Below are 6000 nucleotides of genomic sequence, written 5' to 3'. Positions count from 1 at the left end.
GCGTGGTTCCCACCCGAACGACCCACGCCCGAGGTACGGCGAACGCCCTCGCGACATCGAGAAGTACCTCCGACGCTCGCCCTCATCAGTGCCGTCTCTCCGCCGTGAATCTCGCTCGCCATCGCCACGACGTTCAGCCTCTCCAGCGCCACGATCCCGCCGAGAGTGCCTGTCTCCCTTGCGTCGCCGGGAAACAGGCGCGGTAACGCCTGGAGGTGGCGTTGCCGAAGACGACCGAAGTAAAGAGCCTCCAAGAACGACGGAGCGCTCCCACTCTCCCGACGCTGCGCATTGCAACGACGCTCCTGCTTCGGTGTCTAACAACCTAGGCGTGATTATCGATGGTCACGACGCATCAGCACTCGTGGACACCGGAGCAGACCACTCAGTCTTGATTGGGAGGCTCTCTCGCCGCCTGCGAAAAGTGACAACGCCGTGGGAAGGCCTCAAATACGAACCGCCGGTGGGCACCTCATCACCCCGGTTGGGAGATGCACTGCTCGCGTCGAGATCCACGGTGAGACGTGCCCTGTCAAGTTCGTTGTTCTGCAAGACCGTTCGAGGGACGTTATCCTCGGAATTGACTTTCTCTGCGAGTATGGCGCCGTCATCGACCTCGGAGCAAACCGGCTGACGCTACGAAAACCTGCTCCACCACCGGAGGAACACAAAGCGACGTCAACCGCGGTACGAGTCCTCGCAAAACACGTGAATCTACCACCGCGGTCAAGCGTTTTCGTACCCGTCTGGGTTGATGAGGCTCTCTGAGGCGACGTTTTGCTCGAAGGAAGCCTCCAGTTGCTTCTAGGAAGAGGGATCGGCATCGCAAGAGGCGTCGCGGAGCTCCAAGACGGACACACTGTCGCACTCGTAACGAACTTCGGACAGGAGGCCTAGCACCTTGCGAAAGGCACCGCCGTGGGTCACGAAGAGGAACTCCCGGAATTAGCCGCAATCGCCGGAATATCAGAAGACCTCTCTTCGTGGCCACCCAAGACAACAACGCCTTCGCAGTTTGACATCGACCCAACCCTGCCTACCCCACAACGACGACAATGAGTGCTTCTCCACGTCGTCAAAGGTGCGCCAAGCGACCGTTGCGAAACATCGACTTGTCACTGAAGACAACGCGCTTCCTGTTCATCGGTCGCCGTACCGGGCCTCTGTGAAAGAGAGAGAAGTCATCCAGAAGCAGGCCCAAGAAATGCTCGATGACAACATTGTCGAGCCCTCAAGCAGCCCGTGGGCTTCACCGGTAGTCCTTGTGAAAAATAAAGACGGGACTCCAATTCTGCGTGGACTATCGCCGACTGAACGCCGTAACAAAAAAGGACGTCTACCCGCTGCCACGTATCGACGACACTCTGGACCGGCTGCGCCACGCCCGATACTTTTCGTCGATGGACCTGAAGGGTGGATACTGGCAGATCGAGGTCGACGAACGGGATCGTGAGAAGACTGCCTTTGTCACGCCGGACGGAGTGTACGAATTTAAAGTGATGCCGTTCGGACTGTGCACAGCACCGGCGACGTTCCAGCGCGTGATGGACACTGTTCTTACCGGCTTGAAAAGGCAAAGCTGCCTTGTCTATCTCGACGACGTCGTGGTATTCGCAAGCGACTTCGACGACCACCTGAGACGTTTGCGAGCCGCGCTACAGGCTATCCAGGATGCTGGACTGACACTAAAGCCGTCAAAATGTCGGTTCGCTTACGGTGAGCTCAAATTCCTTGGTCATGTCGTGAGTGCTCAGGGTGTAAGCCCTGATCCTGCAAAGACCTCTGCTGCTGCCAAATTTCCGAAGCCATCAGACAAGAAAGCCGTCAGAAGATTGCTTGGGCTGTGTGCTTACTACAGACGTTTCGTTCGCGATTTCGCCAAGATTTCTGCACCGCTCACGCATCTGAGGAAGGGCGACGTGAACTTCCAGTGGGACGAGGAGCAAGAAGAAGAGTTCAAACGAACTGAAGGAAAGACTCCAGTAACCCCCTATCCTCGGACACTTCGATCCTTCAACGGAAACGGAAGTTCACACGGACGCCAGCAACGACGGACTCGACGCAGTATTTGTCCAGAGACAAGACGGAGTACAGAGGGTGATCGCTTACGCAAGCGGGGCACTGTCCAAGGCAGAAAAAAATAATTTAACGACTGACAAGGAATGTCTCGCCGTCATCTGGGCGTTAACCAAGTTCCGCCCGTAGCTGGTCGGGATCCCGTTCCGCGCTGTCACGGACCACCACGCTCCCTGTTGGCTCGCCAACCTCAAGGACCTGTCAGGACGCCTCGCTCGCTGGAGCCTTCGACTGCAAGAATTCGACGTAACCATTGTGCATAAGTCTGGCCGCAAGCACAACGACGCCGACTGTTTGTCTAGGGCCCCAGTCGAATCTCCTTCCGAAAGCACTGACGACGACGATGACGCCCGTTTTCTCGGCACAGTTGCAGAAACCGACATGGGAGCACTTCAACGAGACGACCCGGAACTTCGCGCTGTGATCGACCGCCTCGAAGGTCAAGGAAGTTCAGTTCCGCGAGTCTTGGCCTGATACTTGTCAAGCTTCATTCTCCGGTGTGGCGTGCTCTTCAAAAAGAACTTCGGAGCAAGCAACCCTGCCTGGCTGCTGGTTGTTCCGGCCAGCCTGGGAGAAGAAATCTTTCAAGCATGCCACGACGATCCGACGGCTGGACACCTTGGCTACAGCAGGATACTCGCCCGGATTCGTGAGAAGTACTACTGGACGAGGCTCTCGAAAACAGTCCATCTGTACACACGGTCGTCCTATGAGTGCCAACGACGTAAGAAGCCTCCGACGAAGCCAGCAGGACTCCTGCAGCCGATATTTGCACCGACTACGTCCTTCCAGCGGGTCGGAATGGATTTAATAAAATAAAATAAAATAAAATGAAATCAAGATTTATTTGCTGTCACATCTCGTTACATGACAACAGGGGACTTGGGACAAAAATCTGCTGGGTAGCAGCTTGACGGTCCCAGCCCCCGTGCAGTTCGGAGCAGCAAAAAGGTAAATAAAAACAAGAAACACACACAAAAAAAACTAAATATTACATAAATGTAGACACATTTATACAAATGTTTTATGTAATCAGCACTTTAGGGGAAAAAAACACAATACCCGGCAATAAACAACAAGAGCGGTCAGCAAATACACAAAGAAAGCAGACAGAATAAAAACAACGCCAGTATTCAAAAAGTCATAGAGAAAAAACCAAATTTACTAGCCCTTTTTGTGAAAGTGCCTCTAAATTTATACTCTTTTTGTACAGAGTGTTTAGTATATGGACAAATTAAAATTAAGCGTCTGATCAAGGTAATTTGTGCGGGATGGACGGATTACCCAGGCCTGATTTTGCCTAAGGTCGCGCAGGATAATGCGATGTTTTTTTGGGTTAGCTAACTGAATGTAATGAACGTTGTTTTGCTGAACAGCCCTACGATGCATTGTTAAAAGTTTACACGTATATATTTGCTGAATTGTTTTTACATTTAGGGCCTGAAATAATGATGCAGTAGGATGGATAGAGGGAACAGAAGATATTGCACGTACAACCCTGTGGTGCCCCAAATAAGGTTGCAGTGATTTAAATGGGAACAAACTAACGATTTATAAATGGTTAATTTAATATGAGTAGGAAGTATTGTTTTAAACTTTGTTATTAAGCCAACGCTCTTCGATAGCTTAGCTTGGACATAATCTATGTGAGCATTCCAGCTGATGTCTTGTGAAAACAACACGCCCAGTATTTTAATAGTTTACAAATTCAATTTGTTCATTATTGATTTTAAGACAAATTGTGTAGTTTATCCTTTTTTTTCTAGGTTTAAACAAAATAGCCTTGGTCTTACTAAAATTTAACTTTAATTTGTTGTTTAGGGTCCAGGCAGTAATTTGTTCTAACACCTCTTGCATTGCGGAAATTGAAGTGCATATATGGTCATGGGAAGAAAAAATACTGGTATCGTCCGCGTAAATTACCAGTTTTACATCAGTGTTTTGAGCCACGTTTGCGATGTCGTTGATGTGCAAAATGAATAACAATATACCTAAGATGCTGCCCTGGGGAACTCCCGATGTTATGGGTAGCCTATCTGAATAAAAATTTGGAAAAGACACGTACTGATTTCTATTTAATAAGTAGGATTTCAAAATATCATGCGCTATGCCTCTTATTCCATAAAATGGTAATTTTGCAAGTAAACTCTCATGATTATTTGAATCAAATGCTTTTGAGTAATCGAGGAAAACGCCCAATGTTATCCTTTTTGCGTCGAATGCTTTTAAAATGAGTTCTTTTTGATTCAGCAATGCCATTTCAGTAGAACAATGCTTACGAAATCCAAACTGTGATTCAGAAATTAAAGCATGTTTATCGAGATGCGTTAGGAGTCATTCATGTAGAAGTTTCTCGAGTGGCTTAGAAAGGACAGGAAGAATTGAAATGGGCCTATAGTTGCATATGTCGAATATATCACCGCCTTTATGTAGGACACTAACTTTTGATACCTGCATGTTAAGTGGGAAAACCCCGGTTTTAAGAGCAAGGTTATATATATATATATATGTCAGATATGGTGCAATTTTTGCAATAACATATTTTATCGGCGTCAATACTGTTACTGCTTTTAAGATTCATGATAGTTGAGCAGACTTCTGCCTTATCAGTGGGGAACAAAAAGCATTGTATTCGTCTGCGACGATTTCATGAACTCTAGGGCTTTTTTTGTACAGGAGGATGACACACACGTTGACGTACCAACATTTACAAAGAAATCATTAAACGCGTTTGCCATGGTGACGTCTGTTATTTGAGCGCCGCTTACTGTTACTTCACGAAGTACGTTTTGGGGTGGCTTATGGTTTCTAAAGATCGGATTCTCTTGTACATAATATCAGGTTTCAATGTTTCTAATGGATCAAAAAGTCTGTTGTAATAGTCACGCTTAGCAGTCCTTAGCTGACGCGTTAATTTATTCCGATAAGATTTAAAGATTACAAGTAGATTATTTTCTCTAGTTTTTAAAAAATTATTATATAAAAAATTCTTTTTTTGTCTTATTGATAGTAGGATAGGCGTGATCCAAGGTCTACGTGACTTCTTGGTGGCTTTGAGGTTGACAAACGGGAAATGTTTAGTATATATTACACTAAATATATCTAAAAATAAATTATATGCGGTATTAACTGAATTTGTAGAAAAAATGTGTTGCCAAGATATACGTTCAATGTCTTCTCGAAAACGGCGCAACTGGTCAGGGGAGATCGGCTGAACTCTAGCCACAGGAACGCAGTCGCTACGGTATTTATTGGAATGTTTATTTTGCAAGCAAAAATAAATGGGAAGATGATCACTTATCTCATTTGAACGAATCCCCGATGTCACCACCGAGTCTTCGTAGTTGGTTACGAACAGATCAAGCAAAGGGGATGGCGTGTTAGTTATTCTCGTAGGGTGCTTTATAACATTTGATAATCCACATGACTTAGTGAGGTTTGAAAAAGAATTTCTCGAGCTACAGTCAGAACTTATATCGATATTGAAATCACTTGTAATTTTTATCATTGACGAAATTAAACAAGGTCTCCACACAATTTAGAAACGGCATTACAGGCGAACTAGGGGGCCTATATACAACAGAGAGCAACGTATTTCTGAAACGCACAGCTACAACTTCATAAAAGTCAGTGATTTTACAGAATGATTCCAAGATGTCACAACTGACTTTGTTCTTTACCAACATAGCAATACCACCACCTTGTCTGTTTTCTCTATTTAAGTTGAAATGGGAATATCCCGGGAGCAGGAAGTAGTCAGTACAACAACGGTACCAAGTCTCCGTTAGCATAATGGTGTCAATGTTTGGTCCAATGCAATCAAACAAAACAGCAAGGTCATCGTGTTTGTTTTTCGCAGACCTAACATTAAGGTGAAGAAGTGTTAATTGAAATGCAGACTTATTTTGAACTAATTTGTTTAGT

Source organism: Ixodes scapularis, unplaced genomic scaffold (assembly GCF_016920785.2).
Source record: "Ixodes scapularis isolate PalLabHiFi unplaced genomic scaffold, ASM1692078v2 PGA_scaffold8__174_contigs__length_109621045, whole genome shotgun sequence".
Taxonomy (NCBI): Eukaryota; Metazoa; Arthropoda; class Arachnida; order Ixodida; family Ixodidae; genus Ixodes; species Ixodes scapularis.
The sequence above is the reverse complement of the archived record's forward strand: the minus strand, read 5'-3'. Positions refer to the sequence as shown.